This window comes from Aegilops tauschii, chromosome 7 (genome assembly GCF_002575655.3).
Source record: "Aegilops tauschii subsp. strangulata cultivar AL8/78 chromosome 7, Aet v6.0, whole genome shotgun sequence".
NCBI lineage: Eukaryota > Viridiplantae > Streptophyta > Magnoliopsida > Poales > Poaceae > Aegilops > Aegilops tauschii.
The window spans coordinates 111491479-111504700 of record NC_053041.3 but is presented as its reverse complement, the minus strand read 5'-3'; the positions used below and the strand labels follow the sequence as shown (position 1 = coordinate 111504700).

The following is a 13222-nucleotide window of genomic DNA, read 5'->3' as shown; positions in this document are numbered from 1 at the left end:
CGCTGACTCGTCTATGATCGAGCACTTGTATTCGAGCCCTCGAGGCCCCTGGCTTGTATTATGATGCTTGTATGACTTATTTATGTTGTAGAGTTGTGTTGTGATATCTTCCCGTGAGTCCCTGATCTTGATCGTACACATTTGCATGCATGAATAGTGTACGATTGAATCGGGGGCGTCACAAGTTGGTATCAGAGCCGACTGCCTATAGGAATCCCCCTTCCACACTCCTTTGCCGAAGTCGAGTCTAGTCACCACAAAAGTCTTACGAGCCCACGTCGGCATTTGGGTGGTATTAGGATCTTTTACTCCTCGACCTTTACTCTGGGACTCTGATCTCTCCTCTATTCAGGTTAAATGATTTTACTAACACCGACTCTAGGTTCTCGTAACTACTTCCTCCCGGAGAGCCCTCACTCCAGATGATTGCTTAGTGCACCAGAAGATTTCGAAGATACTCTACGATGTTCTCCCGAGACACTTGTGCCCACCGCCCTTACAAACTCCCTACCACTGTTATATCCTTGTGGATAACTGTATACACCTTCCATTATTATATTCAATCCCATTGATCTTGTTTTTACAAGATGTCCCAAACTGCTCTTCGTTGCTCCGAGAATCCTTTGAGCTTACTGCCTTGCCGTTCTTACCACATGAATACACCATACGAGTAATTTCTCGCACTTACCGAGTATCCGATCATCCTTAATTGATCCAAGTAATTCACAAAAAAATTCTTCGAAATGCTATTCGACCTTCTAAAAATCCTTAGCACCTTATTGCTACTGAAGTTCTTACCTTCCTGCATTATGGTTAATTCCATATATCTAGTAATCTTCGTTGGCATCCTTTGTCATTATCATTTTGGGTCCGTTGATTCGAAATGTTGCGAATGCCCGCAATCATCAGTTGATCCTTATGAATTATCTTTCCGACTCAGACGTCATTCTGGACATGAGTTGGTTCTCGGCAATTCAAACCTTTATTGATTGTCCAACTAAGTGTTTTCAACTTATCCATCCTTGATCAGAGTGTCTGCTTCTGATCCTTCATTTTGGAAACCATAATTTCTTTCTATTTAAGCGTCAGACTAATCAGGTGATTCTTGGATCTGATGCCTCTGCACTCTTTCTTCCTCTGAGTGAGTACCGATACTCACATCAGCTCCGTTGTGGATCGCCCGATCCATTGTTGGATTGTTATCCGACAGTGTCCTTCATATTCAATCACCTTGTGAGTTCTTCCCCTGATACATAGTGCCTTTGGTAAATTGTATCCTCTGCTTGGCCAACCATGCTCTGCTTTCGAGCTTGTGTATTTACTTTTGAGACTTGTGGTATATGTGACTAAGATGCCCAATGGGTTGAACCTATGCCTTCCCCTAATCCGTGAGAACCCGAAAGTTTTCACAAGTCATACTCTTCCGGTGTTCTACCAGATAAAATTCCAACGCTATAGTTTTATCAAACCGAGAGGTGAATGAAATGATATGCATTAAAGAAGTGGGAGTCGACCTTGAACTTTGTGTTCATGCCCATGAAAATGATGTAGACCGTCTCGGAAGCTTCTTGCAAATGATTACCCAGCTGTATGATTCTTTCGGTATTCTTGAAATTGATTCATTACAGATATGGTTCCGACCATGTTGTTCCGATCTGATATATCTGATGGGAATTCAATCTAGTGCCTCGTCTATTTTTGGCAAGGTTGAAGTATCTACTGTCATAGGTCAATGACCCGGTTCTACTTCTATCATGTTCTACCTTCGAGTATTACCCCCTGGTATCTCGAAGATGTCTTGCCATTGCACACTAACTTTGTTGAAGTAATGTCTTTCCTTGTCGTAATCACTCTATCGGTTCTGGGTTGTTGTCAACCGAGGACACCGACTAGTGAAATTATTCCGCACTACAAATCAAATACCCCTAGTATTTTTACTAGGAACTTCTGAACTCAATCTGGTCATTCCTAGACTATCAGCTGCATCCTGGTCTTGCTATCTTTAACTGTGCTACCTCATCCTTCTTTGGTGCACGCATTCTTCAGTGTGTGAGCACGACTTACGTCGAGCTTTCAACATCATGTTGCTTGTCTTGAAAGGCAACTTTGGTTCCGAGCTTGCATCTTATATATTGATCCTATAACTTGCCACTTCGTCATTTCCTTGCTTGTTGCCGTTGTTGTTTGATTGCATCCTCTTGAAACCTCCCGACAAATGTGTCGGATCACCTTCAACACTTTGACTTCTTCCGAGATGTCAACTATGTTCATGATGAGAAATACCCTCCTTGCCCTCGATGATTTTTATTATCATCGAAAACACCCTTGACTTCCTTTCATCGCGAACTTGTCCACATTATGAATGCAACTTGCTCTCCAGCTAGTGTTGTGTTCTGCCTTGAAGTATTACTGTCTTTTATGTCGAGAATGTTGTGGGGATTGCTCCACCTCTTAGAAACTCTCGGTATGATGATACTTCTCACCATCACCATTCTTTCTTGGTTCCCGTGTTGATTCCAACCGGGGTATCAACAAGTGAACGACGCTGTTTGGATTTAGTACTTCTAGTAACCCTATTGCTTTGAAGTTAATGATCAATAGTTTATATTAGCCTATCAGTTATTAAATCACCATTCTAACAATTGATCAGGCTACCTATGCCCATATTTCGGGTGCACCTTTCAACCAATGTTTAATTGTGTATGTTTTCCTCGAACATACATCATTATATCAATTGATCTAACAAATGTTATCTCCTTGTTCACATGATTGTGGTAATCCATCTTTTTGGAAATCTCGAGGAATTGTCGCTGAGTCCATCAGCCACCCCCTCATCCTCTCCTTGGTTTAATGATGAACTCTTGTTTTGGAACTCGCTTCCATGGTTCATTTCCCGAGAATCTTACAATGTCATCCCGTCAATTTGTGTCGCACCTTCTCTTCTCACGCATCCTAAGTCTGAGGTATCCTGACAACAATCAGATCTGAATCTCGGTCAGATATGATGGTTGGAACATATTTCAAAGAGTTATAACATTGGTCTTTATATGACACGGTAAGGTGATGTCATGCCTAGCACACCTGACCGGAGGACCTAGTGTTATAGTTTCCTTTTTTAACAAGGTTAACCATTTTTCCATGAGGAAATTGAATGCCTTGTTTAATAAGTTTATCCTGATGGATCCTTTGTGTATCCAAGGTCCGATCTTGCTTGAAGACCATGTCAATGCTATCTCGAAGCATGTTTGTGGTACTTTGATTTTCAATAAAAACATTTGAAGCACAATGCTAAATTTTCCTTATCAATTATCCAAACACCTTTGTATGGGTAATGTCATGAAATTTCTCTTCTCTTACCTAAAGGGTTTTCTATGTTATATACTGTCATGGATATCATGCTCTGTTTGTCCTTGGGAAGGATATACCCCTGAAATTTGTGTTTAAACACATTTTCCTTTCCATTGTTCTGTTTAATATGAAGATCACCTTTTCTTTTTCATTGTTTTGTTTAACCTTTCTGGTGATCTGTATGATCTAAGCAGTAATATTCTTCTGCTTATGTAAACACCTTGGTGTACGACCGTGTCAGTAAGACCCTGTTGCTTTTGTTGATAGCATTCCGGTAACCACCGATGGACGAGAACTTTGCCTATTGGTCTGCCTCGTTCAACGAGCAGGAAAATGGTTCTCTTCGTCCCTCGCCCTTGGTACCAACGTTGTTGCCGACATAATCGACAGGCTACCCTTTGACATGCCTTGCTTGCATGATCACGCAAGACGTCTCCGCCCTTCCTACTTTTAACTCACATGGTGGGCCCATAACCCACAGTTCCACAGGATTGAAACCTGACTCTCCTGTACAACCCTGTTTCTCATGGTTTTTCCCCACGCTTGGCTTCGTATTTAATTCACGAGTCACCTTCCGTGTGATCATCAATTCTGGTATTAAACATAATACTTATTCCCGTTGCTTTGAACCCCTTTCACACTGTTTTAGGCAACGGACGATTGTCTATCCGCTTGAAACTTCTTTTGGTACCTTCTTACTTGGCTCTCGATATGCTTCATTTGTTCAACTCGAGAGATACTCATGTGTTCATTCCTGGGTTAACCCCAAATGATTTCCCCTTATACCTTTCTATCGTTGTAGAGCATCCCATTACCTATTCGTAAGTACGACGGAATTTTGGAAGAAAGGAGGACGACTTCATCATGAGGACCTGGAGAAGAGGATTGAAGGCATCAACTTAATGGATCGACCTCTTCGAGATGAGTAACCAAGACCGAGAAGACCCGTTAGAATTTCGTAACCAAATCCCTTTCCCCCCTAGTCCCCCTCATAAATCTCGGGACGAGATTTCTTGTAGTGGAGGAGATTTGTGACGCCCAGATATTTAGGCTACAGTAAACCTCTGCTAATGATGCCACGTCACCTAGGTTACTGTTGATAAACTAGCGTTATTTCAAAACAATTCAAATTCAAATTTATAATATAGGCAAACAACAAAAGTTTTCGAACAATAAAACTAAAATGTTCGAGTTGTTGCAAGTATTCACTAAGTAATTGTCATGTAGAAACCAACATCATTTTACTCACCAATTTAACCCCTAGTAAAATATAAGGTAAACCGACAACAACTAAAATTGCCTTTTCAAAATAAAGAAATGTTTATGTATTTCCAAACCACTTCAAATCTTGTGTGCTAGCTCAAAAAATTTCCTACTATTTACATGACAAGTTTTGGATTCAACAGAACTTATTCGGTACTAAATTAAAATACCAAATGGTGGATAAAATACAAAACAGAAAATTTGAAAAGTGGAAAAGGGGCCTAAGTGCACACTGTGCACTAGAAGCCTAGTGCTACAGTAGCACGTCCCAAGCCCACCATGGCCTTTTCCCCTTCCTCTGTTCTCTGTAACATACAGGAGACACGGGCCATGGCGTGGCGGCCATCCCACGGCGCCATGGCCGGATGGCCACCACGTCGACTCCCCTCGGTCGATAAAAGCGCCCCCACGAAACCCTAGCTCGCCCTCATCCATTCCCCCCTCTTTCCCCTCCTCTTCTTCCCAAATCTAAGCTCGAACAGCTCACGGTGACAGCTGCATCACCATCGTTACCGCAGCCACCGTCGTCCCCGTCGCTCGGGAGTACGCCCAGGAGATGCGTCGTCATCGTCTGCATCGACTACGGGGATCCATTCGGCTAGAGCTTCGCTCCATCGTCGCCATCGTCACCTCCTCCCTCCTCTGTCGCCATCCCCATGGCCTTCGATTCACGCCACCTCGTCCATCCCGGCCCCGTACGAGCTCACCATCGACCATCCCCCGGTGAGCAGCGTCGTTTACCCCCTTTTCCCCATCGTTTTAGTCGCCGTAGGCCACCATCCGCCACCTACCGTGGCAACACCTCAAACTTACTGTGTATGCGCGCTCACCATGTTCACCACGGCTGCCGTCCCGCTCGAGGTTGCCTTCCATGCCCGGCTCGCCCGTGCACCACCCCGCACCCTGCTCGTTTCCTGCTGTTGTCCGCGTGCTGCTGCTTCCGCTGAAACTGCTGCTGCTGCTTATGCTGAAACTGTCGCCCACTGCCGCTCGTGCCTCGTACTGCTATGGCTGCTGCTCTGCTGTTGCTATAGCGCTGCTGCTCGCTTCTCTATTGCTGCTCCTCTACCGCTCGTTACTGCTCCTGCTCTATGCTGTGCACTACTGCTGCTGCCCTTGCGTTGTTGCTGCTCTACTAGTGGCGCTAGTTGCTGCTGATGCTGCTTGGCCATGGCCACCAGCGTTGTTGGTGTGTGCTTGGGCGTGGGCTTCACGTACAGCCACACCATGGCTAGCTAGTGCCACGCCATACCTATGGGGCTGGGCTTAATTAGATTATAAAGGCTAATCACTCTTAGTGCTATCCTACTACTAATAGTCACTGACGCTGGTCCCTGCTGTCTAAACAAAATGGCTAAAATCATCTAACTGAAGTATAATACAATGACACACGGGACCCACTTATACTATTCATATATTGACCAGTCAACCTTTGACTGGGTCAACCCAACCCCACTGGCCCCATTGTCATACACACATGCTAGAGTAGCACTAGGTGACAAAAGTATTTACTGTTTTTAATTCGAATTGAATAATTAAAACAATTCCAAAATATTATTAAAACTTTGAAAAATAATATAAAATAATCCGTAACTCGGATGAAAATACTTTATACTTGGAAGTTGCTCAGAAAAACGTGATGAATCCTGTTACGCAGTCCATTCGTCCGCCACGCGTCCCTAGAATAGCGAGCGTGCAACAATCCCCTCCGGTCCGTTTGTCCGAAAACGCAAAACACCGGGAATACTTTCCCGGATGTTTCCCCACTTCGCGGGTATCACCTACTACTTCGTTAGGTCACCTCTAGCACCGCGTATTGCCATGCTACGCTTTGTGATGCTTTGATTGCTCTGTTATTTATTGTGTTCCCCCTCCGTTACTTCTTTCCGGTAGACCCCGAGACTGCCGGCGACCCCCAGTTCGACTACGGTGTTGACAATCCCTCCTTCATGCCAGAGCAACCAGGCAAGCCCCCCCCCCTTGATCACCAGATATCGCCTATTCTTCTCTATACTGCTTGCATTAGAGTAGTGTAGCATGTTACTGCTTTCCGTTAATCCTATCCTGATGCATAGCCTGTCATTGTTGCTACAGTTGTTACTCTTACCTGCTATCCTACTGCTTAGTATAGGATGTTAGTGTTCCATCAGTGGCCCTACACTCTTGTCCGTCTGCCATGCTATACTACTGGGCCGTGATCACTTCGGGAGGTGATCACGGGTATATACTATATACTTTATATACATGACACATGTGGTGACTAAAGTCGGGTCGGCTCGTTGAGTACCCGCAAGTGATTCTGATGAGGGGGCTGAAAGGACAGGTGGCTCCATCCCGGTAGAGGTGGGCCTGGGTTCCTGACGGCCCCCGACTGTTACTTTGTGGCGGAGCGACAGGGCAGGTTGCGACCACCTAGGAGAGAGGTGGGCCTGGCCCTCATCGGCGTTCGCGGATACTTAACACGCTTAACTTGATCTTGGTATTTGATCTGAGTCTGGCCATTTGGTCTATACGCACTAACCAACTACGCGGGAACAGTTATGGGTACTCGACGTCGTGGTATCAGCCGAAGCCTTCGTGACGTCAGCGACTGAGTGGCGCGCACCGGATTGGACTGGAATGCCTACTAGGCTAGGTCTGCTTCCGGCCGCGTTCGCAACGTGCTGGTGTGCAATGGGCGATGGGCCCAGACCCCTGCGCCATAGGATTTAGACCGGCGTGCTGACCTCTCTGTTGTGCCTAGGTGGGGCTGCGACATGTTGATCTTCCGCGGCCGGGCATGACCCAGAAAAGTGTGTCCGGCCAAATGGGATCGAGCGTGTTGGGTTATGTGGTGCACCCCTGCAGGGAAGTTTATCTATTCGAATAACCGTGTCCCTTGGTAAAAGGACGACCCGGAGTTGTACCTTGACCTTATGACAACTAGAACCGGATACTTAATAAAACACACCCTTCCAAGTGCCAGATATAACCCGGTGATCGCTCTCTAACAGGGCGACGAGGAGGGGATCGCCGGGTAGGATTATGCTATACGATGCTACTTGGAGGACTTCAATCTACTCTCTTCTACATGCTGCAAGATGGAGGCTGCCAAAAGCGTAGTCTTCGACAGGATTAGCTATCCCCCTCTTATTCTGGCATTCTGCAGTTCAGTCCACCGATATGGCCCTTTAGACATATACACATGCATATGTAGTGTAGCTCCTTGCTTGCGAGTACTTTGGATGAGTACTCACGGTTGCTTTTCTCCCTCTTTTCCTCTTTCTATACCTGATTGTCGCAACCAGATGCTAGAGTCCAGGAGCTAGAGATCCCGAGGATGATTCTACGTGGTGTTCGGCTTCGAGGAGTAGTTAGGAGGTCCCAGGCAAGAGGCCTTGCCTTTTCGATCGTTGCTACTTTTGTGCTAGCCTTCTTAAGGCAAACTTGTTTAACTTATGTCTGTACTCAGATATTGTTGCTTCCGCTGACTCGTCTATGATCGAGCACTTGTATTCGAGCCCTCAAGGCCCCTGGCTTGTATTATGATGCTTGTATGACTTATTTATGTTGCAGAGTTGTGTTGTGATATCTTCCCGTGAGTCCCTGATCTTGATCGTATACATTTGCATGCATGATTAGTGTACGATTGAATCGGGGGCGTCACATCAGAGGCCGAGAAATTTTTGAGAAGTCCTTAATGAACCTCCTATAAAAACCGGCATGACCAAGGAAACTTCTTATACCTTTGATGTCCTCGTGACATGGCATCTTTTCAATAGCATCCACTTTAGCTCTATCAACTTCAATACCTCTTTCAGAAATTTTATGCCCCAAGACAGTGCCTTCATTAACCATAAAGTGGCACTTCTCCCAGTTCAAGACAAGATTAGTTTCTTCACATCTCTGCAGAACTCGATCGAGGTTGCTCAAGAAATCATCAAAAGAGGATCCATAAACGGAGAAATCATCCATGAAAACCTCACAAATCTTTTCACAAAAGTCAGAGAATATAGCCATCATGCATCTTTGAAAGGTAGCAGGTGCATTACATAAACCAAAAGGCATACGTCTATAAGCAAAAGTACCGAAAGGGCAAGTAAAAGTGGTCTTTGCTTGATCATCAGCTAACACAGGTATTTGAGAGAAACCAAAGTAACCATCTAGAAAGCAAAAGTATGTATGTTTGGATAATCTTTCTAGCATTTGATCAATAAAAGGTAAGGGGTAATGATCCTTTTTAGTAGCCTTATTTAATTTGCGAAAATCAATTACCATCCTATAACCTGTAATAATTCTTTGCGGGATCAATTCATCTTTATCATTAGGAACAACAGTAATACCACCTTTCTTAGGGACACAATGGACAGGACTTACCCACTGACTATCGGCAACAGGATAAATAATACCTGCCTCAAGGAGCTTTAGTATTTCCTTTCTTACTACTTCTTTCATCTTAGGATTCAGCCGTCGTTGATGACCAATAACTGGTTTGGCATCTTTCTCCAAATTTATTTTGTGTTGACATAGAGTGGGACTAATGCCCTCAAGATCATCAAGAGTATATCCAATAGCAGCACGGTGCTTCTTCAGAATTTTCTATAATTTTTCTTCCTCCTTCTCTGAAAGGTTAGCACTAATAATAACATGATATATCTTCTTTTCATCGAGATAAGCATATTTAAGAGTATCAGACAACGGTTTATGCTCAAACACGGGATCACCCTTGGGTGGAGGAAGATCCCCTAGGATTTCAACAGGAAAATTGTGTTTCAGAATAGGTCCCTGTTTAAAGAATACTTCATCTATTTCCCTTCTTTCATTCATAAACATATCATTTTCATGGTCTAGCAAATATTGTTCTAAAGGATCACTAGGAGGCATGACAATAGAAGCAAGACCAATAATTTCATCTTTACTAGGCAATTCTTCATCACGGGGTTGTCTACGAAATTTAGAAAAATTAAACTCATGAGACATATCATCCAAACCAATAGTAACAACATCCTTCTTGCAATCTATATTAGCATTAACAGTATTCAAGAAGGGTCTACCAAATATAATGGGACAAAAGCTATCTTGAGGGGAACCAAGAACAAGGAAATCAGCAGGGTATTTAGCTTTCCCACACAAGACCTCAACATCTCTAACAATCCCAATTGGTGAAATTGTATCTCTATTGGCAAGTTTAATGGTGACATCAATTTCTTCTAACTCAGCGGGTGCAATATCATGCATAATTTCGTGATATAAAGAAATAGGTATTGCACTAGCACTTGCACTCATATCACACAAGCCAAGATAACAATGATCTCCTATTTTAATAGAAATAATAGGCATGCCTACCATAGGTCTATGTTTATCTTTAGCACCAGGTTAGCAATTCTAGCAGTCTCATCACAAAAATAAATAACATGCCCATCGATATTATCAGCCAAGGGATCTTTAACCATAGCAATATTAGGTTCAACTTTAACTTGCTGAGGAGGTTTGTGTGTCCTAATATTACTTTTGTTGACTACAGTTGAAGCTCTAGCATGATCCTTTAATCTAATAGGGAAAGGTGGTTTCTCAACGTAAGGAGTAGGAACAACAGGATCATTATAAGTGATAGTCTTTTCTTCAACTTCAATAGGTGGAACTACTTTTACTTCAACGGGAGGATTATATTTAAACCACTCCTCCTTAGGGAGATCAACATGAGTAGCAAATGATTCATAGAAAGAAGCTACTATCTCAGAGTCAAGTCCATATTTAGTGCTAAATTTACGGAAAACATCGGTATCCATAAAAGATTTAACACAATCAAACTTAGGTTTTATACCTGACTCCTTACCTTCATCGAGATCCCAATCTTCAGAGTTGCGTTTAATTCTTTCCAGTAAATCCCATTTGAATTCAATAGTCTTCATCATAAAAGAACCAGTACAAGAAGTATCGAGCATGGAGCGATTGTTGTCAGAAAGCCGAGCATAAATTTTTTGAATAATCATTTCTCTTGAGAGCTCATGATTGGGGCATGATTATAACATTGACTTAAGCCTCCCCCAAGCTTGAGCGATGCTTTCTCCTTCGCGAGGCCAAAAATTATATATATAATTACGATCACCATGAACAAGATGCATAGGATAAAACTTCTGGTGAAATTCCAGTTTCAATCGTTTGTAGTCCCATGATCCCATATCATCACATAGCCTATACCATGTCAATGCATCTCCCTTCAAAGATAGAGGGAAGACCTTCTTCTTGATAACATCATCGGGCATACCTGCAAGCTTAAATAAACCACAAACTTCACCCACATAGATTAAGTGTAAATCGGGATGCAATGTTCCATCTCCTGCAAAAGGATTAGCTAGCAGTTTCTCTATCATACCCGAAGGAATTTCAAAGTAAAATTTTTCAGTAGGTTCAGTAGGTTGAGGAGAAACTATTTGCTCTACTGGTCGGGGTGAAGATACCCCAAACAAGCCCCTCAAAGGATTACCTTCCATAGTAACAAGTGACAGTAATTTTCAGCACACTATATAAAGTTTTCCTTACCAAATTCCACCTACCAAAGGCGCTTCAGTCCCCGGCAACGGCGCCAGAAAAGAGTCTTGATGACCTACAAGTGTAGGGGATCTATCGTAGTCCTTTTGATAAGTAAGAGTGTCGAACCCAACGAGGAGCAGAAGGAAATGATAAGCGGTTTTCGCAAGGTATTCTCTGCAAGCACTGAAATTATAGGTAACAGAAAGTTTTGTGATAAGATAAATTGTAAAGGGTAACAAGTAACAAGTGTAAATAAAGTGCAGCAAGATGGCCCAATCCTTTTTGTAGCAAAGGACAAGCCTGGACAAACTCTTATATAGAGAAAAGCGCCCCCGAGGACACATGGGAATTATCGTCAAGCTAGTTTTCATCACATTCTTATGATTCGCGTTCGGTACATTGATAATTTGATATGTGGGTGGACCGGTGCTTGGGTGCTGTCCTTACTTGGAAAAGCATCCCACTTATGATTAACCCCTATTCCAAGCATCCGCAAGTACAAAAGAAGTATTAAGGTAAACCTAACCATAGCATGAAACATATGGATCGAAATCAGCCCCTTACGAAGGAACGCATAAACTAGGGTTTAAGCTTCTGTCACTCTAGCAACCCATCATCTACTTATTACTTCCCAATGCCTTCCTCTAGGCCCAAACAATGGTGAAGTGTCATGTAGTCGACGTTCACATAACACCACTAGAGGAAAGACAACATAGATCTCATCAAAATATCGAACGAATACCAAATTCACATGACTACTAATAGCAAGACTTCTCCCATGTCCTCAGTAACAAACGTAACTACTCACAAAGCATATTCATGTTCATAATCGGAGGGGTATTAATATGCATAATGGATCTGAACATATGATCTTCCACCAAATAAACCAACTAGCATCAACTACAAGGAGTATTCAACACTACTAGCAACCTACAAGTGCCAATCTCAGGCTATGAGACAAAGATTGGATACAAGAGATGAACTAGGGTTTGAGAGGAGATGTTGCTGGTGAAGATGTTGATGAAGATGGACCCCCTCCCGATGAGAGGATCGTTGCTGATGACGATGGCGATAATTTCCCCCTCCCGGAGGGAAGTTTCCCGGCAGAACAGCTCCGCCGGAGCCCTAGATTGGTTCCGCCTCGTGGCGGCGGATTCTTGTCCCGAAAGCTTGCTTATGATTTCTTCTCGGACGAAAGACTTCATATAGCAGAAGATGGGTACCAGAGGGCCACCAGGGGGCCCACGAGGCAGGGGGACGCGCCCCCACCCTCGTGGCCAGGGTGTGGGCCCCCTCTGGTATTTTCTTCGCTCAGTATTTTTTATTATTTCCAAAAATAACTGACGTGGAGTTTCAGGACTTTTGGGGTTGTGCAGAATAGGTCTCTAATATTTGCTCCTTTTCCAGCACAGAATTCCACCTGCAGGCATTCTCCCTCTTTATGTAAACCTTGTAAAATAAGAGAGAATAGGCATAAGTATTGTGACATAATGTGTAATAACAGCCCATAATGCAATAAATATCAATATAAAAGCATGATGCAAAATGGACGTATCATACGCCACACCCCTCCCGGTGAACAGGATCCCTTTTCGACTGTAGGCGGTCGAACACAAGGCTGTTTCCTACGTTCTGCGGTACGTCAGGCCTCGTTTTGATCGGCTGTCACTAGTAGAAAAAGGGCCTAATGTGAAGCACATTAGTCCCGGTTTTTAACTGAACTGGCACTAATGTGACCATTAGTGCTGGTTCGAACGGCTAGGCGGGCGGCGATCATTAGTATCTGTTCGTGGCGAACCTTTAGTACCAGTTCATGCCACGAACCGGTACTAAAGAGGTGGTAGCATGCTAGTGTCAGACTGAGGCCCCACCAACACCTTTAGTCCCGTTCGTGGTACGAACTGGTACTAGAGGCTGAGCTTTAGTCCCGGTTTGTGCCCTGAACCGGGACTAAAGGTATTCCTATATCAACCCTTCGTCCACCCGTGATCGAGCTCGCTCTGTTCTTCCCCTTTCCCCTCTCCTCTCTGTTCTTCCCCTCTTCCTCGAGATCATCACACATTTTGCCCAAATTTTGTCAAGATTTCAAGGCCCCCTT

General features: G+C 43.7%; 1 long non-coding RNA gene across 1 annotated transcript; it reads left to right on the top strand.

The window, feature by feature from the left end:
* Positions 1–4968: 4968 nt before the first annotated feature.
* Positions 4969–8181, top strand: LOC141027984 (uncharacterized). Its single transcript, XR_012190057.1, has 2 exons — positions 4969–5334; positions 7899–8181. It is a non-coding gene; the product is annotated as an uncharacterized lncRNA (long non-coding RNA).
* The last annotated feature ends 5041 nt before the right edge of the window (positions 8182–13222 follow it).